The sequence below is a fragment of the Pogoniulus pusillus genome, chromosome 32 (assembly GCF_015220805.1).
Source record: "Pogoniulus pusillus isolate bPogPus1 chromosome 32, bPogPus1.pri, whole genome shotgun sequence".
Lineage (NCBI taxonomy): Eukaryota > Metazoa > Chordata > Aves > Piciformes > Lybiidae > Pogoniulus > Pogoniulus pusillus.
In genome coordinates this window covers 10432517-10458589 of record NC_087295.1, presented here as the reverse complement: position 1 = coordinate 10458589, position 26073 = coordinate 10432517, and the positions used below count along the sequence as shown (strand labels likewise).

The window sequence follows — 26073 nt, the reverse complement described above, 5'->3', positions numbered from 1 at the left end:
TGGGCAGCCCATTCCAGCCTCTCACCACTCTCCTGCTCAACAACTTCCTCCTCACATCCAGGCTGAACCTACTCACCTCCAGCTTCGCTCCATTCCCCCTCGTCCTGTCACTCCCTGAGAGCCTGAAAAGGCTCCCTTCAGATGCCGAAAGGCCACAAGGAGGGCCCGTGCCCGTCCGCCGCCGGCCGTGCGAGGCCCGCGGGGGCTCGGCGCGAGGAGTGGGAGGGCTGCTGCGGTGCAGGCCCGGGTGGAGCCGCTGCAGGTGCACACCTTGGCGGCGGCAGCAAATAGTCACACAAGCACTCTGGGTTAAAGAAGGAAGAAGCATCATCTTCTGTCGCTCAGGAACGTTGATAGGGCACAGCAGCGTCACTTGTCTGGGCTGGGATCTCTCCAAGTACATCATGACTCAATGTTCAAGCTTGTTAAAGGCTGCTGGCCATCGTTTTTCACAGCGCTCTTGTGAAGACTTGGGTCACAAAGTCAATAGGACATGAAGCCTTGGAACTGTTGGGATTAAATGGGAACTCCCGAACCAAAGTCCCGAGATGTTTAGCAGATTACATCCTAGATGTCTGTGTCTATCACAGGGTGCTAGAACACAACAGATGGCAAAACAGCCACTGAGTGTGTGTTGACTTCCCTCTGTGATGCATGTCCTGTGAGAGATGCAAAGCTTTCCTCCTACCAGGCAACTCAATTCAAGAAGGATGTTGAGGTGCTGGTACATGTCCAGAGAAGGGCAATGAAGCTGGTGAGGGGCCTGGAGCACAAATCCTATGAGGAGAGGCTGAGGGAGCTGGGCCTGTTTAGCCTGGAGAAGAGGAGGCTCAGGGGTGATCTTATTACTTTCTACAACTACCTGAAGGGGCATTGTAGCCAGGTGGGGGGTGGCCTCTTCTCCCAGGTAACCAGCAATAGAACAAGAGGACACAGTCTCAAGTTGTGCCAGGGTAGGTATAGGCTGGATGTTAGGAAGAAGTTCTTCACAGAGAGAGTGATTGGCATTGGAATGGGCTGCCCAGGGAGGTGGTGGAGGCACCGTCCCTGGGGGTCTTCAAGAAAAGACTGGATGAGGCACTTAGTGCCATGGTCTGGTTGACTGGATAGGGCAGGGTGATAGGTTGGACTGGATGATCTTGGAGGTCTCTTCCAACCTGGTTGATTCTATGATTCTATGAAACTTCCTCTGTGTAATCTTTTCCTGATGTTTAACTAGCTACTGTCCTAACTAGTAAGAGAAACCCACCACCCCTCATGGCAAGAAAGACACTGAAGTGATAAAGCAGGTTCAGAGAAGGGCAATGAAGCTGGTGAAGGGTCTGGAGAGCAAGGCTGGTGTGCAACAGCTGAGGGAACTTGTGTTGTTCACTGCAGAGAAGAGGAGGCTGAGGGGAGATATCGTTCATCTCTACAACTCCTTGAAAGGAGGTTGGAATGAGGTAGGGGTTGGTGCCTTCTCCCTAGTAACAAGAGATAGGATGAGAGGAAATGGCCTCAGGTTGCTCCAGGGGAGGCTTAAGTTGGATCTTAGAAGAAAATTCTTCACTGAAAAGGTTCTGACAGTCTGGAACAGGCTCCCCAGGGAGATGGTTGAATCCCCATTGCTGCAAGTGTTTAAATAGAAGAGATGTGGTGCTGAGGGACACAGATTAGCAGCAGACTTGGTAGGAGTTAGATCGTGGTTGGACTCAATGATCTTGAAGGTCTCTTCTAACCAAAAGGATTTTATGATTCTACAATCCCATTTATTTATCCTAGTGCAAAACCCAATGCCTGCCAATAGGCCCCATCCCACCATGCCTGTAATCACCTATTGTAGATTAAGTGGGTTACAAAGTCAGCTTTTGTGCACTGTAGCTGACACTGTGGTCTGGTTATATTTTGTAAATAATGTGGAAGGTGCCCTTTGGAGTAAATCTGGGTGTTAGTAACACCCAAGGAACTCTAACCATGTCACTGGTTTTGTGTCTGACACTGAGGGGGAGTCTGCATTTCCAATGCAACAGAAATTCTCTTTGCTTCAAAGATGCTCACAAAGCAAACAATCACAGTATCACAGTATCACAGTATCATCAGGGTTGGAAGAGACCTCACAGATCATCAAGTCCAACCCTTAACCACAGAGCTCAAGGCTAGACCATGGCACCAAGTGCCACGTCCAACCTTGCCTTCATGAACGCTATGTGACTATGATTCATTTTCATTTATTTGGCCCAACTGGAGGATCTTTAAAAAGGAGAGGCCCAGGAAGGAAAGATCAACTTCTAGGGAGAGAAGCTTTGCAAAGCATCCTCAGCACACACTCAAGACGGCAATTAGCATTATGAGAAAGGAAGACAACCGAGGAACAAAGCTCAAGTTGTGCCAGGGGAGGAGGTCTAGGCTGGATGTGAGGAGGAAGTTCTTCCCAGAGAGAGTGATTGGCATTGGAATGGGCTGCCCAGGGAGGTGGTGGAGTCACCATCCCTGGAGGTGTTCAAGAAAAGCCTGGCTGAGGCACTTAGTGCCATGGTCTAGTTGATTGTTATGGGCTGGGTGCTAGGTTGGACTGGATGATCATGGAGTTCTCTTCCAACCTGTTTGATTCTATGGTTCTATGATTCTGTGATCAACACCAAATAAAAACATGTGCTGCAAAACGCAATGGAGTTTTCAAAGCTATGAAAAAGAAAGCATTCAAAGTGACAATTTAAAAACAAACTGAACATAGGTTAAAAAAAAATTACAAAAACCAACCCAAACAAAACACCTTTTGCATGTGAACCCCTGAGAGAAACTTGCCCAAGTCCTGCCCTAACATGCTGAAGAACAAAGACTTGCTTAGCAGAAGTTCTGTGCAATTGTGATTCTTGCTGTACTGAGCACGGACATTTCATCTTTGCTCCACCTCCAATCATGTGCTGCCCTTACATAAATGCACATAAATCCAGGTGTTTGATCCTGGATAAGATCCTCCTTAGCTCCTGACGTGATGGGCAAGGGAAGATGACAAGGTGTCGGGAGGATGGGATCAGTCTTTTTTCAGTGGTGTTCAGTGACAGGGCGAGGGATAACAGACACAAACATGGACATAAGAAATTCCATGTAAACATGAGGAGGAACTTCTTTACTGTAAGGATGACAGATCACTGAAACAGGCTTCTCAGAGAGGGGGTGGCATCTCCTTCTCTGGAGACACCCACCTGCATGTGTTCCTTCTCTAGGTGAATCTTCCTCAGCAGGGAAGCTGGATTCAATGATCTCTGGAGGTCCCTTCCTGCCCCTACTATTCTGATTCTGTGATGAGGCAAAGTCTCCTTTAAATGTGCTTTTGCATCCTGCAGATGCCCAGCAGAGGAGACTCTCATCTGCTGTGGGCAGTGCAGTGCTGCTGACAGGACTGTGCAGCAAGCTGTGCTGAATTCTATCCTCCCACCTTCCTGAACACAAACCTGTTAGTTCTGTGGCATCTGTGTTCTGCTTGCCAAAGTCACAGGATACACACAGAGAGCCTGAGACCGAGGTTTGAGATGCTTACTATTATAGGCAGGACCTTTAGGCAGTTTGGACACAGCTGAAAAATTCCTGCAACAGTCTGAATTCAAACGTTGACACTTCCCCTGCACAGCTGGTCACATACTCAGCAAACGCCTTTGGCAGGCTTCCTTTGAAGCTCAATGTAACTACATGAATTTTGCCAAGGGCATGCAATATTTGACACAGTCCCTTGCAGTATCCCTTTCTCTAAGCTGGAGAGGTGGAGTTGATGTGTGGACTGTCCAGTGCATAAGGAACTGGTTGAATGCTTGCATACAAAGACTACTGGTCAATAGCTCAAAGTCCAAATGGAGACAGGTGACAAGTGGTGTCCCTCAGGGATCTGTATTGGGACCAGTGCAGTTCAATACCTTCACCAATGCTATAAACAATGAGATTAAGTGCACCCTCGGCAAGCTTGCAGGTGACACCAAGCTGAGTGGTGTGGTTGACAAGACTGAAGGGCAGGATGCCATCCAGAGGGATCTGAACAGGCTGCAGAGATGTGCTGAGGACCCACGTGGTTCAACAAGGCAAAGTGCAAGGTTCTGCACCTAGGTCAGGGCAACTCTCAATATCAATACAGGCTGGAGGATGATGAAATTGAGAGCAGCCCTGCAAAAAAGGACTTGGAAGTACTTCTGGATGAGAAGCTGGACATGAGCCAGCAATGCACATTTCCAGCCCAGAAGGCAAATCACATCCTGGGCTGCACCAGAAGAAGTATGGCCAGCAGGTTGAGAGAGGTGATCCTGCCACTGTGCTCTGCTCTGGTAATGTCTTGCTGGGAGTGCTGTGTCCAGCTCTGGGGCCCCCAACACCAGAAGGATATGGAACTGCTGGAGCAGGTCCAGAGGAGGGCCACAAAGAGGATCAGGGGGCTGGAGCACCTCTGCTATGAAGACAGGCTGAAAGAATTTGGGCTGTTTAGCGTGGAGAAGGCTCTGGAGAGACCTTATAGCTACTTTTAAATACCTGAAGGGAACCTCCAGGAAGGCTGGGTAAGGACTGTTGAGAAGGGCTTGTAGTGGTAGGATGAGGGCTAGTGGTTTGAAACTGGAGCAGGGCAGGTTTAGGTTGGACATAAGGAGAAAGTGGTGAAATACTGGTAACAGGTTGCCCAGACATGTGGTGAGGTCCCATCCCTGCAGACACACAACATCAGACTTGACGTGGCTGTGGGCAGCCCAATCTAGTTGGAGGTGTCTGTGTTGACTGTAGGGGGGTTGGACAAGATGACCATTGAGGGCCCCTTCTGACCCAGTGCAATCTGTGGATATTTTTCAACTGCATGTGTGCATGGATCAAAGGCAATGGGACAAAGGCCAAACCTTTGGGATCCCATTTTTAAACTGATAGTCAATAGTGAGAAGATCAGACTTAATGCAGCACCTTCCTTCAGCTTTCTTTTGGCTTGTACTTCACAGTCTGTGGCTACTTCCTGTCTTCTGTCTATTAAGCATCAACATACTGATGAAGTAAAGTCTATGTTAAGTTGGTAGTTCCTGCACACAAAGATACTCTGGGTTACAGACCTGAACTGTGATTGCTCACCACCATTTGCCTGCAATGCTGAGCTGATTACTTTGCCATACATGGAGAGAAGCAGCTATAAGGGGCTGAATGACTGATTTCATAGAATCAACCAGGTTGGAAGAGACCCCCAAGATCATCCAGTCCAACCTAGCACCCAGCCCTAAACAATCAACCAGACCATGGCACTAAGTGCCTCATCCAGGCTTTTCTTGAACACCTCCAGGGATGATGACTCCACCACCTCCCTGGGCAGCCCATTCCAATGCCAATCACTCTGGCAACAACTTCCTCCTAACATCCAACTTAGACCTCCCCTGGCACAACTTGAGACTGTGTCCCCTTGTTCTGTTGCTGCTTGCCTGGCAGAAGAGACCAACCCCACCTGTCTACAGCCTCCCTTCAGGTAGTTGCAGACAGCAACTTTTTCCATATCCGAGGAAAAAGCAGGATTAATTCTCCTATCTCTTCCACTGTCCCTCAAAACACAAGAGGAATTTATTTACTTTCAAAAGTAAAGAAATCCCTGCTGCTGTGTCCTTTCCTTGAAGGAAAGTAAAAAAAGAAAGGTGTTGGTTTTCATTACTCACCAAGAAGTGGGTCAGCGTTTGCCCCTCCAAAGCTATTCATCAGCAGCTGCTTCTGGATGGCAATGCAGCTCTTCCTGGCGCGTTGCTCAAGTGATTTTAAAGGGCAGGCTTTTTACTGGAAGAGAAGAAACAAAGTAGAGCTGACTTAGTGGGGTTTTACAATCCAGCTTGCTCAGATTTCATTTGTGTGGTGTTTGAGATGGTGAACATTGTAGTTTGCATTGTAGTTTGTATTTTATGACTCCTCGCTGAAGTTTGAAAGCAAGGACCAAGGTAATAATTCATGGAGCTTTATGGCACTTTGCATGTGGAAACCATTGCACAAACATTAACTAATTTATCTCCACAAATCTCCTGTAAAACAGGTTAGTAGCTATCATTTCCATTTTATAGATGCAAAATGATTTGCCTTGGGCAGACTGCTAGTGGCAGAGCTCAGGTTAGCACTCAGGAGCTGTTTAGTCTAAGTATTGTGTTTAAACTTCCCCTGATGGAAACGTATGGATTTGTGCACACTCAGATTTTCTCCCTCTTAACACTGTTTGTATAACAGCATTTGGAAAAGACAAGGCCAACACAAGCATGGGTGCTGGAATTAAACCTTAAAGATAGTATATTTGCACAATCAGTGTTTTAACACGTGAGCCTGGTGTTCCCTCAGGAGGGTTCCTACACATTGTTTTGGTGTTTTTTTACATGTCCAGGTTGTATTTGTCATCTCAGTCACCAAGGTCACAGGATCACTGGATGTTAGGGGTTGGAAGTGACCCAAACAGATTTTCAAGTCCATCCCCCTGCAAGAGCAGGACCATACAATCCAGCTCAGGTCACAGAGGAACACATCCAGACAGGCCTCAAAAGTCTCCAGAGAAGGAGACCACACAACTTCTCTGGGCAGCCTGTTCCAGTGCTCTGTGACCCTTACAGTCAAGAAGTTCCCCCTTGTGTTGAGGCAGAAACCTCTTTTGCTGCAACTTACACCCATTGCTCCTTGTCCTATCCCAGGGAGCAGTGAGCAGAGCCTGTCCCCCTGCTCCTGACACCCAGCCCTCAGATACTTATAAACATTGATTAAATCCCCTCTCAGTCTTCTCTTCTCCGGACTAAAAGCCCCAGGTCCCTCTGCCTCTCCTCATAAGGTCAATTCCATGTTTTCCAGGGAAGCTGCACTTATCTCAGAAACAGACTTTTCAAAGGTTTGGGGCTGTGATAGGGACTTGCAGTATCAGTTTATTTATTCACAAAGGAAAGCAACCAACAGGTAAAAATAAAAATGAGAAGCCTCCCAGTTTTTAGTCCAGCGTAAAGCAAATAAGTAAATCAAAATCTGATTGTGCATTTTCATTAACATCTAAAATAACAACCCAGAGCAAAACAGGGTATAGCAAATCACAGAACCACTGAGACTGGAAAAGTCCTTTGAGATCATCGAGTCCACTACCACGATCACTAATCTATATTCTGAAGTGCCACATCAAAACAGTTCTTGAACACCTCCAGGGACGGTGACTCCACCACCACCCTGGGCAGCCTGCTCCAATGCCTGACCACCCTTGAAGTAAAAACACTTTTCCCTAATACCCAGCCTAAACCCTTCCCAGCATAATTTAGGGCCATTTCATCATTCTCTAAGTATTGAAGCATGATGTTCTTTCAGCTTTCTTTCAATATATATATTCTTTAAGTACCTTAAAATACCAATTGAAACAAGCTTCTGCCTTATTCCTGACTTACACTGATTTTACATACACTTTTCCAGTCTGCCAGAATTGTACATCACTGTATGTGTGTGGCCAGCAAGGAAGGTTCTCCTCCCTGTCTACTCTGCCCTGCCAAGACCGTATCTGGAGCATTGTGTCCACTTCTGGACTCTCCAGTACAAGACAGACAGAGATACACTAGAGAGTGTTCAATGGAGGCTACAAGGATGATGAAGGGACTGGAACATCAGTCTGGTGAGGAGAGGCTGAGAGGCCTGGGGCTGATTAGGTGGGGAAGAGAAGACTGATGAGAAGGGATCTTATTAATGTTTATAAATATCTGAAGGGTGGGTGTCAGACAGAAGGTGCCAGGCTCTTTTCAACAGTGTCCTGTGATAGGACAAGGGACAGTAGATGCAAACTGGAACACAGGAAGCTCCACCTCAACACGAGTGAAAACTTTACTGTACAGATGAAGGAGCACTGGAATTGGCTGCTCAGAGAGGTTGTGGAGTCCCCTTCTCTGGAGACTTTTAAGACCCATCTGGATGCATTCCTGTGTGACCTGCCCTAGATGATCCTGCTTTGGCAAAGGAGATTGGATGCAATGATCTTCAGAGGTGTCTTCCAACCCCTACTGTTCTATGATTCTACATGACTGCTACAAATACAAGTTGAACATATTGTCAATAAATCAGGTGTCAGAAGAAGGAGAGCTAATGGCACCAGATCACACTGTATAGTTAGTCAGGATGGGTGACTATTAGACTGTTAATGGTAGGTGTCTGGCTATGACTTTATAGTGGCCCTATAGTACCTGAAGGAGGCCTACAAGAAAGCTGAGGAGTGACTCTTTACAAGAGCATGTAGCAATAGGACAAGGGACAATGGTTTGAAACTAGAGCAGGGGAGATTTAGATTGGACATTATGCAGTAGTTCTTTACTATAAGGGTGGTGGAACACTGAAACAGGTTGCACAGGGAGGTGATGGAGGCCTCATCCCTGGAAACATTCAAGGTCAAGCTTGATGGGGCCCTGAGCAACCTGATCTAGTTGGGGCTGTCTCTGCTCTCTGCAGTGGGTGGTTAGACTAAATGACCTGTAATGGTCCTTTCCAACCCAAGGCATTCTGTGATTCTATGAACACCTATACTGCCAGCTGCATCACTCTCACTGTCCCTTCTGCACAAACTAAGGAGCTTTATACCTTTCTGACCTAATTCCTGACCCACTGAATGGGCAGTCATAGCCCACATGTCTGCAGTGACAAAGAGAGGACAGCAAGGCACAAGCCCATGACCTGAACTTCACCTTAGAATGAACGTGAAGCCAAGCTCAGGTGTGATGGTTGACTGGGGATGGCTCTGCTTATCCATTCCCAGCAAATTACTCCTGCCCAGCTCTCAGCCAAAGCTCAATGCCACATACAAATACAACAAATAGCTGCTCCAAATCCTGTCTCCTTAGGTGTTTGCAGGGCTGTGAAACCTATGGCAAAGAGAGAATGAGGAAAGCCCTGAGTCAATACACAAAGAATGTGAGTTGCATCAAGGGTGTGGCTAACGGGGGTTTCTTCCACTTCAGCCATCTCCTGTTGTTTGCATCCAAAGCCGACAGAGATAGGAATGATAACAGATTGCAACACCCTGGTGATGTTCCTAAACAACTGCATCTAGTGGGCCTTAATTGGGCTAACAAATAGGAAAGAATTCAGCCTTCCCTTAGATCCACTCCTTATTTTGTGTTATGGAGGTAACTCTGCCTTAATTCTCTTTTGTACATCACTTCCTCTGTGTTAACTCAAATTAAACCAAAGACACACAGAAGCTAACTACAGAACTCAATTCAGTGTTTTCTGGTCCATTATCCAGCATGTAAATGAATTGCCACAGAGTAGCTCATAGCCATGAAAATGTTAAATTCCCTCAGCCTCCAGACCAGGAGAAATCCTTGGCCCCTGCTGCCTCTCAAATGGTGTTTGGGAGAATGCTAGCCTGGTCTGGGACTGTTAGTATAAATGAGTAGTGCAGGTAGAATCACTGAATGGTTTGTGTTGGACCTTTAGGATCACTGAGTGCAACCATTCTCTAACTCTACCAAGGCTAAACCATGTCCCTCCAGCACCACATCTTTGCCTCTCTGAAACACCTCCAGGGATGGGGATTCAACCACCTCCCTGGATAGCCTGTTCCAGTTTTCGAGCACCCTGGATGTGATGATCTAGCACAACCCACAGGGAGCACTCCCTGCCTAACTGACCAACACAGACATGGCCTATCTGTTTCCCAATATTTCAAAGTCAGCAGTTCTGTTTCTTACTCATTTCAGCATGCCCATATTTGACAACCAGAGAATGTCAGTAGGCACATTGTCTAGGGGAAAAGGTGAGGATGATTGCCCTTTTTTTCCTCCTAGCCTTGTACGACAGTAAGTACCCCAATAATTATAGACACTTCATTGCTTGTTGCTCCTCTGTGACTCCAGAGATAAGCCACTGAAATCATTACCTTGCATTTCCCACACAAAAACTTGGCCCAGTAGCAGAGCTGTCACTGCAGAGAATGGGAAGAAGGATTTTCCTGTCATGTACTTTGAGGCTGTGTTCTCAAAGCACTTTAACCAGAGATCATGTGGTCATTTTTATGTAGAGCAAAATGAGTCATAATGCTTTGGAAAAAATGCTATCACATTGTAATCTGCACTGTCTAAAACCATAGAATTGTTTTGATTGGAAAAAGCCTCTAAGATGCTCGAGTCCAACCATCAACCCAATGAATGCCACCATGGCCATTAAACTGTGTCCTGAAGGGCCACATCTATGTGTTTTCTGAATGCCTCCAGGGATGGTGACTCCACCACCTCTCTGGGCTGCCTGTTCCATTGCTTAAGAACCACTTCTGTGAAGAAAATGTTCCTAATATCCCACCTCAGGGTCACCTGAATGCTCCTTTTGCTTCCTTTTGATCTGTAGTGTGGTCCCTAGTATACCTCAGGGTATAGGTTTGATCTCAACTCCCTGGTATTTACCTGATGAGCTCCCAGCAGCTTTGACAGCTTTTGTGTCCAGCAGGATGAGCAATTCCCTGAGCATTTTGGTAAATCTTCCAGAGGCAATTATGGTACAACTGTCTCCACAGCTTCCTCTTCTCCAAACTCAGGTTCAGACTTCAAAATCCCCATGTAACCTACTGCTGAGAAGACACAGTCCTCTAATCAATTCCATGTGCAAGCTCCCACCTCCATCAGACCCCCCAGCTACCAGTGTGTGATATCCTGCACTGCTGGGAAGAACACAATATCCTGGTGTAATAGAAAGCATACCATGAAACAGCCCAGGGGTATATGGGGATAATGTGACTTGTCTCTTGCCATTTTTTTCTCTGGAATGGGTCAGATTGGGTAGCCTACTTCACATTCTTCATCATTCCATCTTCATAAGCATCTTCCCAAACTGCAAGCTCCTAATCATTTCACTTTAGGCATGACTTCCTTTCCCAGACACTTCTGCAGATCTAGAGGCCAAATTCCCTTTAAAAATGAGACCCAGCACAAGAGCATTAACTTCTCCAGACCTGCTTCCTTCCTGACCTCACCACTTACTGGACTGGAAAAGAACTGATGCTGCAGTTTACAAAAAGGCAAGTGAGGGTCTCAATTTCTATTCCCAGTCTGTGGGAGTGGGAAAGTGACTTAGGCATAAATACATGCAATTTGATACTTTAAATGTATTTTAAACTGCCTTTTTCCCCCTTTAACACTGATTTCCTCTGAAGATAGCAATTTATCACTGATGACTCAAACTTCCTCAAGGTTTTATCAAGTTAAACTTCAATAATCTTCTTCCTTCACATACTCATGCTGTATTATCCAACCCTCCCTCACTGAGTGCTTGCTCATGCAACCCCCTGTTTTGTGTTTTCTGGTGAGCAAATGCTTTCTCATCAGGGACCTTACCCAATCTATTCATTTGAGGTGGAGGCTGTGTGAGGATTGCAGATGAGGCTGCAAATGGATGAGTGGTTTACCATCTTGCCTGGTTTTGACGTGGTTACAGCAGGAGAACAACTGCCTGGGTCTCACAGCAGTGGAGCTACCAGAGACTGGTTTTCTAGAAGTGACTTTGCTTTCTCCCTTTGTTGTCTGCCATCTGCAATGCCATGCCCTCCAACGCCACCTGGATTAGAGGCAGCTGGTATGAAGATATGTGTGTGCTAATTGACCATGTGGGCTGGTGGTGACAGACCAGATAACTGCTGAGGTTGCAACCTCTTCTCTCTACTTCCCGCCAGGTTTCATAAGGCTTGGGAGCTCCTTGCTCTTCTGTGGAGCTTGGTTAAAATCAGTTACCAGGGATGGGACTGATACATGGAGTGACTGCATGAGTCTTGCTTCCAGGCTGAAAAACTGGCAGCTGGCAAGAAGCTGTGATTGCCTGACTTGAAACAGTTGAACTGTGCCCTTGGTGGCCTTCTAGCGCCTCAAGAATAATGACAGGTTTAGCCAGTCTAACTCCATGACCTTATTTGAATTGGAGCACACTGGAGGACATCTGAAAGCTCTCTCAGGCACTGTTTTTTAACTTTAAATGCACTATATCTGGATATCATCGTGGGGCAAGGTTAACAAAGTCATAGCTGACGGGAGAGGCATAGGCGCTCCAAAATCCTAACATCTGCCACTCACGGATCCGCTCCTGACCTTTGCTTTTTATCTCAGCATCTCACCCCTGAAGCTAACATGAAGTGCAACAGAAGCCAGACCTACTTGAACAAGCCCACACAGAAGTCAGAGGGCTTCCCTGTAGAGCTGACTGTCAGCTCACAGAGTCTTCCCTCGGGAAAGGAAACCAAGGAGGTCAGTGTTCCATTTGCAGCTTCTCAAGTCCCAGAAGACTGCCCATATGTGCACGGTGGGCTTAGCTGAGGAATCAGAAGGTGGCAAGGGAAAATAGGAACTGCAGTGGAAAATTCTCACACACAAATGGCAGAACATCTTTGCCCTTCCGACAGAAGCTGTGTGCTAACAGGTAAATTTCTCTGTGTAGCTTGAAACATCAGATGCCAAAATTGTGGCTCACTGTGCTAGTTTGAGCCTAGCTGGGATATTTTGGTGAGAAGAATTAGATGATGGGCTGTGAAAAGGAAACAGTGGTGATGTCTGCTGCACTCACAGGCTTGCTGAGATGTATAAAAGCAAGAACACAAACACAGATAAGGGAGTTGCTCTTGGGCTCTGGGCTGCACTTCTCTCTCTAACTTGCTGCCTAACAAATCTGCATCTTAACCCCCTTGGCCAACCCTCCAAACACACCTGGAACGTAAGGCAAAGCCTGAGGTAAGGTAGAGAGGTGGAAGGGTGGCTGGGAGCCCCTCCTGGGGACTCAGGTTTCTGGGAGGTCTGTTGTGTTTGTGTGTTACTTTTTACCTTGTCTATTTCTGTCTATAGCTGTACAATTTGTAAACACCTGCTTGTATCTTGTGCTAAGCTGTAAGCATAAAGCTTCATTCAATTTCCAGAGCCATTGAGTCTAATCTGGGTGGTTTTTCTTAAACTGGGGGGGGAGGAGGAGGTAACACCCAAACCATCACATCCCTCTGCATGCAACTCTGTCTGAGCCCAGCCTTGCCAGTATAAAAGAGGGTTAAGAAGCAGCCTAAAGGGCCTACATAGTTTTTAAGAATAACTACTTAATAACTACAATGGTGCTTTGCAGCCAGGGCAGGCCTTAAGAATGTTAAATGTTCTTAAAGCTTTGACGTGAGGAGGAAGTTCTTCAGCATGAGAATAGTGAGAGCCTGGAATGGGTTGCCCAGGGAGGTGATTGAGGCCCCATCCCTGGAGGCTGGATGAGGTTCTGGCCAGCCTGATCCAGGGTAGGGTTGGAACTGGATGATCCTTGTGGTCCCTCCCAGCCCTGATTGATTCTATGATTCTAAAAGTTTGCCCTTTCACCATGATTTTGGTTTGGTATATCTGAGAGGGTGCTTGCTGTTTGAGGGAACAGAGGCACTCTCACTTCTTATGTGAAGCTTCACCCCTGAACTTGAAAGATGACAAAGTCGATGAGATACAGCATTGGCATCTCTGTTCACTCTTAATTACTGGTGTGGGGACAAGAGCAGGATAAATCAAGCCAGTTCAGTAAAGAGGTCTTACCACAGGCTGGTTAACCACTACATTAATATGAACATCTGACACTTCATTTTCTAGGAGGGATTAAAACCAGGGTAAAAGCTTGGGGGAGGACATTCATTTGTATATATAGGCCAGGTGTGGGGAACAGAGACTGGGAGCAGGAAACTCCATGGTTTCAGGTGGTACAGATGCTTCAACTCTCCCATTTAGGCCATGGTATGGACCCCACCTTACCCTTGCTCACAGCCAAGGGTGAAAGAGGGCAAAGAACTCAGGTTTTGATGTGCAATGGTTGTGTAGGTCCAAAGCAGACAAGTAATTCACTGCTGCTGGCAACCAGAATGGAATGATCTATTTGCTTTCTTTTCCATTTTAAAACAAAAATCCAGCTTGAGTGCTTTTTTTAATAGCAGCATTTCTCTAGGAAAGGCATTTGTTTACTTGAGTGCCTGTAAAATGTGTCAGAAGGACAGTCTGGGAAATGGAAAGCCTCATCTTAGTCACAGAACAAGTATAACGAGTCCTGCAAGCTCTCTTCCAATGTTTCACCTATATGCTTCTGCTCAAAAGGCAGCAAATTAGACACTTGACACAGCACAGATCTTCTCTTGAAGTCTGAGAACTAAATTCTGCAGTGTCTTCATAAATCTGAGTCTAACACAGACAACTACCTCCCACCCAAAATAGCAACAGCATTGCTACAAGCATGAGGCTTGTCTGGGACAGGGCCAGGACATTGGGAGAACTTGTGCTGCCGACACTTGCCCAAGAACATGGCACCAACCTTCTCCTGCAGGGCCCACAGCTCATGCTTGACATCATTTTACCAAGGCTGACTTTTCCCCATAGGTATGGTGCTGTACATGAGCACTTCATGGAATCACAGAATCTGCCAGGTTGGAAGAGACCTCCAAGCTCATCCACTCCAACCTAGCACCCAGCCCTATGCAGTCAACTAAATCATGGCACTAAGTGCCTCATCCAGGCTTTTCTTGAGCACCACCAGGCACGGTGCCTCCACCACCTCCCTGGGCAGCCCATTCCAATGCCAATCACCTTCTCTGTCAAAAACTTCCTCTTAAGATCCAGCATAGACCTCCCTGGGTACAACTTGAGACAGTCCCCTCATTCTCTTGCTGCTTGCCTGAGAGAAGAGACCTGAGGGCGACTGAGTGCAGTCATTGTCTCAGGAAAGGTCTAACACTACAGCAGCCATTGGTGCAGGGTGGGGAAAGAGAGGTGTCACAAAAGTGCTGATTTTAGCTTGACATCAGTGTGGCTGCTCTCCCATTGCACTGAATCAATGCTGGCAAGCAGAAGTGGAAGTCCTTAGGTGTTGCTGCCCAGCTTTGCTTGCATTTCAGTACAGAGAACAGCTATTCTGGGGAGGAAAAGGTCCTCACCCACCACCACCAGAGTTGGGTTTGAACAGCAGAGAGGGACTTTCCCCAGTGTCAGCTCAGGAGCTGCTCTCTCCCTGCACTCATGGAGCAGGACACACACTCTGCTGAGCTACAGAAAAGACTTGTGGAGTGCCGGGGTCTAGTAGCTGCCAGTTCTATGAGGTATCTGTTAGAGGTAGGTGACAATTTGGACCGAGTTCCCCTGATACAGCTCCAATACCAAGCTGCCACCCACATCTTTCTGGCCATTGGCTGCATAAATCTCTCCCATCTGACACAAACCTACCCTGGATCCAGATCAACACAAAGGTGCAGGAGGGAAAGAGGTAGTATTTGTCTCTAATGCTATGGGGCCAGGCTCTAAAGCCCTGTCTTGAGTAACACTTCATTTCACTAGGAGCTTCAAGGCATTACTCATGAAGGAGGGACCTACTGAACGTGAGTAAAGGTTTAGGAATCTGGCCTTTAATGTGGAGCACTATCTTAGCAACACTGCATATGTAAATCTGTGCTCATACAACGTATGCATGATCTTAGGAAAACACTGCATGACAAAAGGAAAGAAGGAAAGCTGTGCCAGGGACTTCAGTCTCCAGTCAGGACTGCCCAAGTTCACACAGGCTTTTTGATTTACACAGGCTGTAGAACGAGCTCTTGATCTTATTTTCCAACAAATTGCAGGAACAAGATGCTGACAAGTTATTTAAGGAATGTGCTTCTCCAAGAGCTTATCGAACCTGCTCCCAAGACCACGCACGTGCAAAGGCACTGCAATCTTGAGCAGCACTAAGAAGAGAGAGAGCCACAGGTTGGGTTTCCACAGATCCTAGGGAGTTTCACAAAAGGCAAGGACACTTAGGACTATTAACACCTACTCCCTGACCTTGCTTCTTCCCTAGAGGAAGATTACCCCAAATAACTTAACACAACAGAGAAAGGCAATAACATTTTACCTCTGAAGACTTCTGGACGCTGATTGTTTTGCTGTAGAAGAGCAGAACGTACACATGAAGACAGAAAGCAGATTTTCTGCTCTGCACTGTTGGGTATGCCCAGTGGTCAAACCTGTCTGCTGGTACTACTGCAAAAGAGAAGAGCAAGCTCATCAGATTCTAGCTTTGTGAATTGTGTTTGTAATTTGGAGGGGATGGAAAAGGAATGGAGTTTTCCTCGAGCTTGTTTGCTCTCATCACACTGAAAAAGGAAAACCCCTCTTGTTTTGCTGTTACAGAACTATGTTCTGAGTGTGGTGTTGAAATTAACTTACATAACATATCAGTTAAGCACATTTCTTTGATTGCTTTAATTCTTATATATGGCTTGCTGTTCACAGTCCACAATGAAATGTGAGAACATGATTAAGAGGGCTCTGAAGCAAACGAAACCCCAGCGTGTTATTTTAATGAGCCAATTCTGCAGTCTACGCCACGCTAGCCCACTAAATCCCCTTGAAAACAAGCAGCTTCCAGACTGAATATCTGCTCAGCTCCTGTCCTACACAAAGGTGTCAACAAGAGGGCACAAAGTGATTTTTATGATGTGAATCAAGTCTGGTAGCAACGATTACTTCTTAATGTTAGCAGTGGGTTGGCCCAACAGACAATACAAAGACTATCCCTGCCCTAAGGGGCTTGCAGTCTAAAAAAAGACTAAAGGGAAGTATTTGTCTCTTACAAAGGGATTTATTTGGTTAGTTCTCTGCTGTGGAGGTGGGTACATCAGTCATATGCATTTTAGCATTCTGGGGGAAGCTCAGAACAGGCCAATAATGTTAACGCCTGCTGTTCCTGTTTAAAAGAATAATAATGTTCTGATTAAAAACCTTCAAAGCTCAAATTATTCTTCACAATCTGTTTGGACACTTCTGAAGTTGAAATGTTTGAATTTATTAGCTAAGAATGATTTTTTTTTCGTTTTAGACTTCTAATATTCTTCTTTAAAACAAAACAAACATCATTTTGTTTCTGTCCACATATTTGTGGACAAAATGTGTCACACACAACACCCTCCCCAGAAGTGATTCTTCCTACAGTATTGCTCTACTGAAGCATTCTGCACAAGAGGACTACAAAAAGGACACTGAGTTGCTGGAGTGGGTCATGGAATCAACCAGGTTGGAAGAGACCTCCAAGATCATCCAGTCCAACCTAGCACTCAGCCCTAGCCAGTCAACCAGACATGCCACTAAGTGCCTCATCCAGGCTTTGCTTGAACACCTCCAGGGATGGTGACTCCACCACCTCCCTGGGCAGCCCATTCCAATGCCAATCACTCTCTCTGTGAGAGAGTCCAGAGAAGGGCAACAATACTGGGAAAGGTTCTGGAGAACAGGTCTTACAAGGAGCAGTTGATGGAACAGAGGTTGTTTGATCTGGAGAAAAGGAGGCTGAGAGGCAGAGCAGCTTGCTCTGCTTCCACAACTCCCTGAAGGGAGGCTGGAGCCAGGTGGTGGTGGAAGTCTGTCTCTTCTCCCTAGTAACAAGTGGTAGGAGAAGAGGAAATGGCCTCAAGTTGCACCAGGGGAGGTTTAGCTTGGATATGAGGAGAAACTTCTTGAGTGAAAGAGTGGTCAGGTGCTGAAACAGGCTGCCCAGAGAGGTGGAGTCACCATTCCTGGAGGAGTTAAAAAAACAATGTGCAGACATGGCTGTGTGGGACATAGTTTTATGGCCATGGTGGTGTTGGGTTGATGGTTGAACACAATGATCTTTTAAAAGTCTCTTGCAGCTAAATGATTCCATGATTCTGTGAAGGAAAACAATTCAACATGTGGAAGTTACCAACCAACCAAGCTGCTCTGCCATACTAACCCAAACTAATTGTTTCAAGAAAGAGTAAACAAAGCTACAGCAGAGCAGAGGGCTGCACTAATTGTTAGATTGGCTCATCTGCAGGGCTCTGATTTAGCATTCCAAGTTATAATTTGGTCTGTGACCACCTGCTTTGGTCACCAGAAGTGAATGTAGCTGGACTTGGATGGTCACACCATTAAACATTTGCTAGAGGATGCACACAAGAACTTGTTAGTTGTTATTTGCTCTTCAGGTTTTTGTCCATGCAAGTTGTTGCTGAGCACCTGTCTTGCTGTCAGGAGCAGCACTAGAGGCAAAGATCCTTAGGCAGAGAAACACAGTCTCCTATCTCCATCACTGTGGTGCTTTGTGAAGCACAACAAAGTGAAGGCATGGTAGGTGAAAAGAGACAAAGAACTGCTTGAGAGCATCCAGTGCAGAGCCACAAAGATGATGAAGGGAATGGAACATCTCCCTTACAAGGAGAGCCTGAGGGAACTGAGGCTGTGCTGCTTAGAGAAGAGGGGACTGAGAGGTGGCCTCATCAGTGTTTATCAATATGTCAAGGTGAGTGCCAGAAGGCTGGAGCCAGGCTTTGCTAGGTGATGCCCAGTGACAGGCCAAGGGCAATGAGTGGAAGGTGAGGCATGGGAAGTTTCATTTAAACATGAGGAGGAATTTTTTCCCTTTGAGCATGACATAGCACTGGAGCAGGCTGCCCAGGGGGGCTGTGGAGTCCCTCTCTTTGGAGATACTCAAAACCCACCTGTGTGATCTGGCATAGGAGAACCTGCTCTGGCAGAGGGGGTTGGACTGGATGAGCTTTTGAGGTCCCTTCCAGCCCCTGACACTCTATTACAATCTACTATTCATCCATGGAAGAGGCAAAAAAGTGAGACAGCTCAGTGGAGACTGCAGGCCTGGTGTCAGCAACCTGGAGTCAGATCTCTGCCAGTGACTTGCTCTGCATCTTTCAAAGGGCATAACCTCTGACCCTGTGCTTCACTTTCTTTTAGATAATGATATCTACCCTCACTTTAGAGAATATTCTAAAACAGACATGCCAGATAGCCTGGATCATTAGAGGGCAAGCACACAAACAAACAGACACACACCCAGACAAGCCGTGGTGATACATAAAGTGCAGACACTCCCATGCAGAGAGCTGTACAGGTGACCTTAGGCAAACGAGCGAAGCCTGGGTGGTACTGCTGCTGTTCTCAGAGCACACACATGCTCCAGGAGCTCGGCAGGCCTGTGCAGGCAGCCAGCAGGCTCCTCTGCACCCGGGTTAGCACAGATGTTGGCAGGCATGCTGAGCTGTTAGGGATAGCTGGCAGCTGCTGGGACCATGCCAGGTATGCAGCGCTGATAGGTCTCCTCCAGCACTGGAGGGGACAGCTTATAGCCACGGTGGAGAAAAAGGGAGAACACTTCCTTCTCTCTGTAGAACTGAGATCTTTCTGCACTGATTTGTCATAGGATGGCTTGGGTTGGAAGGGACCTTGAAGATCACCTATGTCCAACCCATATGGGCAAAGACACCTCCCCATCCAGCCTGGCCTTGAACACCTTCAGAAAGCAGGCATCCAAAATCTCCATAGGCAACCTGTTCCAGTGTCTCACCACCCTCACTGCAAAGAATTTCTTTCTATTATCCTGTCTAAGCCTACCTTCCTCAAGCTTCAATCCATTCCTTCTTGTCCTATCACTACAAGCACTTGTAAAAAGTCCCTCCCCTTGGAGGCATCAATCAGGTGCTGCAAGGCTGCTCCAAGGTATCCCTGGAGCCTTCTCTTCTCCAGGCTGAACAGCCTCAACTCTCATAGCCTGTCCCCATAGGAGAGGTGCTCCAGCCCTCTGATCATCTTCATGGCCTCATCCAGACTCACACCAACAGTTCCATGACCTTGTGCTGAAGGTCCCAGAACTGGACACAGTACTCCAGGTGGGGTCTTACAAGAGCAAAGCAGAAGGAGACGACTACCTTCCTCACCTTGCTGGCCACACTTCTTATCAGAGCTCTTATCTCAATTAAAGCCTTTATGTAATTAGGAAGAAGCTGGCTAGACTAAATGCAGCATGGCTAGAGGCCAGGTTCCAGAAATGTGTCTAGTTCAACACTTTCCACAGCCACGATGGTCTGTCTGCTTCCACATGGTTTTCACTGAATCACAGAAAGTCAGGTGCTGGAAAGGACCTCAAAAGCTCACCCAGTCCAACCCCCCCTGCCAGAGCAGGATCTCCTATACCAGGTCACACAGGAACACATCCAGGCAGGTCTTGAATATCTCCAGAGAGGGAGACTCCACAACTCCTCTGGGCAGCCTGTTCTAAATTGCTATATTTGGAAGCTCATAAGTGAAAAGCTTTGAGAGCAGAAAGGAAACAAAATAGGTAATGGCAGGACTGGGTGATCTCAAAGGTCTTTTCCAGCTTAAAAGACTCTATGAAAGGAAGCAGCAGTTGTGAAGACTATCAATTTCCACAAGTAAGTGCAATTTTAGAAGCAATGAAAGTAGTTCATTCCACACAGGTTCATGCTTTGTAATCTTTGCACTTCCAGAGCCCTCCCATAGGATATCAAGTTATTAATGCTACTTTATCAGAAACAAATCTCACAGGCATATTGCATCCTGAGTGCCTGGCAGTGAGTGAGCTCTGCTGAGGGCTTTGCCCAAGCAATAACCCCTTCACTCTCTGACACACAGCTCACAGCTTCAGGTCCTACAGCAGCTCAAGCCTAGTACACAACTGAGTGCTGTTTCACATATTGCTTGCTAGAGCACCTCTAAGTTTGTGAAGCAAGAGCTCTAGGGATAGTCCTATCCCTAGAGGAGGCTCAGGGGTGATCTTGCTGCTGTTTACAACTACCTGAAGGGAGGCTGTAGCCAGGTGGGGTTGGTCTCTTCTGCCTGGCAACCAGCAACAGAACAAGGGGACACAGTCTCAAGTTGTGGCAGGGGAGGTCTAGGCTGGATGTCAGGAGGAAGTTGTTGGCAGAGAGAGTGATTGGCACTGGAATGGGCTGCCCAGGGAGGTGGTGGAGTCACTGTCCCTGGAGGTGTTCAAGCCAAGCCTGGCTGAGGCACTTAGTGCCATGGTCTGGTTGACTGGACAGGGCTGGGTGCTAGGTTGGACTGGATGATCTTAGAGGCCTCTTCCAACCTGGTTGATCCTATGACTCCTCCAAAACTCATGCAGGATTCCTATCCAGTCTGATGCAGTGTTTGGAATCATCCTTGCCAACTGCACACTGAACAACATTGGCCAAATTACTGCATGTGCAGTGTCCTGCTTAGAGTCATAAGCTGAGTGCTACTCCATCCCAGAAGGAAGAGCCTTATGATACTTTGCTCTCCTTGGTCTGCCTGGTCCATACTTTTGTCCAGAGATGAGTTGAGACACTTGTGAACAACACTGTCTGTGAACAGAAGTGGTAGTCTAACTTTGGACCTGTCCTACTTCTTAAGCAGGGCTTGAGTTCAAAAGTTCTTCCTCTTTCTCCTTTAAAGAGCTTCTTTCAGAAGGTGTTTAAAGCAGTTCTGTAAAATCAGAACAAAACCAAACTCAAAAGCACCCAAACAGTGATGCACACCTGGACTCAAGCACCTCAGCATGCTTTGGGCTATTCCACAGCCAGACATAGGAGTCTAATTTCTCATTGTGTATATTCAAACAGGAACCTACTCTACAAGCTACCAGGTTGTATTTGACCCTGAATAAAACTGCTGCTTATCAGGTAATGCAATCCTAGGCGGACTTATAGGAGACTTGAAGTTGACCTCATATGCAGGCAAATAACTTTATCACCATTTGGCTTGCCTTATTGTTTTGTCTTTCCACACATTAGACATTATGGGATCTTCCTAAATTTCTCCTCCAGCAGCACCTCCCTCTCTACTATTACTAACCCTTCAGGCACTGCTTCTACTTCAGTGTCTGCTATTTACCAGAAATAGAAACCAGGTCAAAAGGAGCTTTTGAGAAACAACAGAGTCTCAGTAGATACTACAAAGTGCCCTCAGAGAGACAGAAATGTTCTGTAATAGAAAAGTTCTCCACTGAACTTCTCATTCTCTTCAAATGCCAAAGAGTAGAAAAATTAAATCATAGAGTGACAAAGTGCATTAAGTTGGAAAGGACTTCTAGAGGTCATCTAGTCCAACCCCTCTGAAGTAAGCAGAGACATCCCTAACTAGATCAGGTGGCTAAGAGCTGCATCAAGCCTGACCTTGAATGTCCCAGGGCTGAGGCCTCTACGACATCCCTGGGCAACCTGTTCCAGTGTTCATAATAAGGAGCTTCTTCCTAATGTCCTGTCCAAATCTATCCTGCTCTAGTTTAAAAACGCTGCCCTTCATCCTATCACTACAAGCTCTTGTAAACAGTCCCTCCCCAGCTTCCTTGTGGGTCCCACTAAGGTACTGGAAGGCTGCTGTAAGGTCTCCCTGAAACCTTCTCTTCTCCAGACTGAACAACTCCAAGAATAGATTTACCTCTTACAGGATTTCTACATAGTTCTTAAGTTGAACACGAATGTGCAGAGGAAAGGGAGTTTCACAAGTTTATCTCTTCCACATTCAGGATGGCCATGAATTGCACAGATTGGCCAGGGCTGCTCAGCATTGCTCAATGGATGTTTGCAGCAGTTGAGAAACACTCTGTTTCCCAAAGCCCTCTGAAGCCAAGGCTCCTCTGCCTTCTCTGACACTCTGTATTTGGCCGGTGTGACTCAGCGCGGGAATGTGGTTACTATTCCCTGAATGGATGACTCAGTCTGGGCCCACCAGAACACCGCCGGGGGAGAGCACAGCACACCCCACGTAGGAAGAGGTGAAGAAAGGAGAATCCTCTTAGACTTAAGTCTGCTTCAGAAATACCAAATATGCTCTGGAAATATCATATTTCTACATAAAAATCCTCAATACATGAGGTGTTCAGGAAAAGCCTGGATGGGGCACTGAGTGCCACGGTCTGGCTGATTGGACAGGGCTGGGTGCTAGGTTGGACTAGATGAGCTTGGAGGCCTCTTCCAACCTGGTTGAGTCTGTGGCTTTAAGGAAAAGTAGTTGAATTTATGGTGCCATTTTGATATCTGAAGGGGTCCTAAAAGCAAGCTGGGAAAGGACTGTTTAGAAGGGCATCTAGTGAGAGGACAAGGAGAAATGGTTTGAAACAGAAGCAGGGCAGATTTAGATTGGACATGAGGAAGTTGTTTTTTTACTCTGGGGGCAGTGGAACACTGGAACAGATTGCCCAGAAAAGAGGCCTCATCTGTGGAGATGTTCAAGATCAGGCTTGACAGGGCCCTGAGCTACTTGATCTAGTTGGGGATATCCCTGATTACTGAGGGGAGGTTGGACAAGATGACTTTTAAAGTCCTCTTCCAACCTGACACTTGCTAAAATTTCTAATACAAGTGACAGTTTCTCTGCACCAGAGAGCTGAATGTCTGTGGCTTGAAATACCAGATACAGATTTACCAGGGGAGAAGGCAAAGGCAAAGGGTCTGTGGTCCCTCACCTTTGGGACCTGGTGATGCTCCTTCCATATAGATACTTCTTCAACTTCTGCATAAAGCTCAATTAAGTTGTAGGAGAACTACAAGGGAAGTGTTGCAGGAGATGCCCCTGTGTTATATCTGTTATGGTCTAGCTGGTCACATCCCTGCTCACTACAGGTGGATCAGACTAGAGGATCTTTAAAGGTCCCTTCTAATCCACTGCATTCTGAGTTCTTCCTCTGCTTCTCCACAAAGGGCAGGTTTGGGGTTGGGTGGAGTGCAGGGCATACCAGAAAAGGTTCCCTGAGGAACATCAGCAGCTCATCACTCAGTTCCAGCAGTGCCAAGCAAGAGTCAGACTGCAATGTACAATTTTCAGCAGCTTTTGTGCAAAAACCCTGGCAATCTGTGGCCAGTGACCCTTTTCAGCTTTTCTTCCACAGCACAGTCATTAATTAAGTAGCAATTGTTTGTACTAAGTTTACCTCAGGGAGATGCAGCTCTCTTTTCTCTGTCAGGCTTACTTCTACGTGCTGCAGCACAGTGTGTCACCAGAACAAACCCTGCTTGTAAGCCTAGAGGTTTATGTGGTTGGGAGCTGGGAAAGTGCTTAGCCTATGCCTTGCCAGCTCTGTGGTAGCATACAACTGAAGACAGACAACAAAACATGAACTGAGAGAATGCAAAACAGACTTGACAATATTTTGCACTTACCAGGGCCTTACTCAAGTCTGGAGAGGAAAATGTATGCATAGCTGCTTTCAGAAATGTCTAGAATGAACTCATCTGTGCTCAAGTACTTAATGCTTTCGATACTTACACTTCAAAGGAAGGAAATAGCTCCACAGATACCATTCAGAACTAAACTCTGACATCCCTGCTCTTATGAATTGCCATTTTACTGCCTACTAACTACTGTACAAGTCACAATGAGTTTAAGAAGCCATTCTTGCCATCTACAACTCAACCTCACTCATCTATCATTACGCCAGACAGGACTGCAGATTTCAGCTGACACTGAACCCAATTCCTGCAACACTGAGGCCTATCGAATGCTGAGGAGAATTCTCTGCAGAGCAACTCACCTAAAAATAGCCTTGGCATGAGGCAAAACTTGAGCATTGGGAAAGGCATCTTACCCTAATATAACATCTACACATCAGCTCTGGAGCAGTGGGAAATTCCGTGACCACATCGCGACCACTAAAACATTGCCTAGGTTAGGGGAGCAGCCACAGCATCTTGTTCAACGTGAAGCAAGGAGCAGAGCCAAACACAGCCTATAATCATCCATAAGGGAATGCTTAGGACAAATCAGCTTGGCCATGGCTAGATGGCTGGCTGTTGGACATGTGAAATGGATTCCTTTGGAAAGAAAACGCAGTGGGTAGGCTTGCTGCCCACTAGAGCCAGGACAGTACTCCACTAGGTAGGTCTAAAAAGATCTTGAATGTGGTGTTCTTTACTTCTGCAAGGACATGAAAACCAAATCTAAGAGATGTTGAGGTGCTGGAAGGTGTCCAGAGAAGGGCAACAAAGCTGGTGAAAGGCCTGGAACACAAACCCTATGAGGAGAGGCTGAGGGAGCTGGGGGTGTGCAGCCTGCAGAAGAGGAGGCTCAGGGCAGACCTCATTGCTGTCTACAACTCCCTGAAGGGAGGCTGCAGCCAGGTGGGGTTGGTCTCTTCTGCCAGGCAACCAGCAACAGAAGAAGGGGACACAGCCTCAAGTTGTGCTGGGGGAGGTCTAGGCTGGATGCTAGGAGGAAGTTGTTGGCAGAGAGAGTGATTGGCATTGGAATGGGCTGCCCAAGGAGGTGGTGGAGTCACCGTCCCTGGAGGTGTTCAATCAAAGCCTGGATGAGGCACTTAGTGCCATGGTCTGGTTGACTGGCTAGGGCTGGGTGCTAGGCTGGACTGGATGATCTGGGAGGTCTCTTCCAACCTGGCTGATTCTATGATTCTAATTGCTCCAAGTATGGTCACCCATTGCTCAGTACACCTGTGTGTGGCTAATCCATCACCTCCCACACTTCAAAACCAGAGTAATAATGGTGTACCTTTTCAAAGTGAGTTTCATTTTCTTTCCTGTCATTCTGCTGATAACTTTCTCTCTGTGTGTTTATATTCAGCTACCACTAAACCAACCTAACTAGCTTGCTATGTGAAGAAAACACCATTCTTTATATAACCCCACTACAACCCATGCCACTTGTAGGTGAATTTCCCAAGGCAATGAGGTCAATAAAATCACACACTCTGTGTGTATGTTTATGTGCTTGCATAACTTGAGTCAGTCTCCTCCCAGTAACCTTTGATCCTGCTGGCTAACCAGTCCACTGTACAAAGACATGGCAGCTTCAGATATTTTAAGTTCCTCCAGCTAGGCAAATAGTCAAGCAGATAGCAAGGAGGAAAATGCCATGAATTCTCTCACTGAAAAAGCTACAGCTTGGGTGTCCTGGCTGGGTGCAAAAACCAGAATGTCCTATGAGCTCTCCAGTCCCTAAGAAACAAATGGAGTTTGCAGCCAATTAGACAGCAAAGAACATCACTGCCAGGTAAAACCAAAGGAAACCCTGGTCTAGGGTAGGGTGTCCCTGTCCATGGCAGGGGGGGTTGGAACTAGATGATCCTTGTGGTCCCTTCCAACGCTGTCTGCCTCTATGAAACCAGACTCCATCATCTCTACACTGCTTGGAGGAGTTTGGTATCACCTAGATATGGGTTAAGGTTTAAGGTGCCTCTTAAGACATGGTCACTGCCATCTTCCTTGCTTAGGGGACACCAAACCAATGTTTTACATCGTAGAAGCCACCTGAATGTTCACAGAAAATTCCTTGCAGAGCAACTCACCCCAAACCAACCTGTACTAATGAAGCTGTGGAGTCCTTC

At 46.7% G+C, this 26073-nt stretch overlaps 1 protein-coding gene across 3 annotated transcripts in view; it reads right to left on the bottom strand.

Moving 5' to 3' along the window:
• Positions 1–5734, bottom strand: part of EGFR (epidermal growth factor receptor) — a 221087-nt gene extending 215353 nt beyond the window's left edge. For all 3 annotated transcript variants that reach the window (XM_064169565.1, XM_064169562.1, XM_064169564.1), the window contains exon 1: positions 5643–5734. The gene's annotated coding sequence lies outside the window, so the exon portion shown is untranslated. The remainder of the gene's footprint in view (positions 1–5642) is intronic.
• Between the last annotated feature and the right edge of the window lie 20339 nt (positions 5735–26073).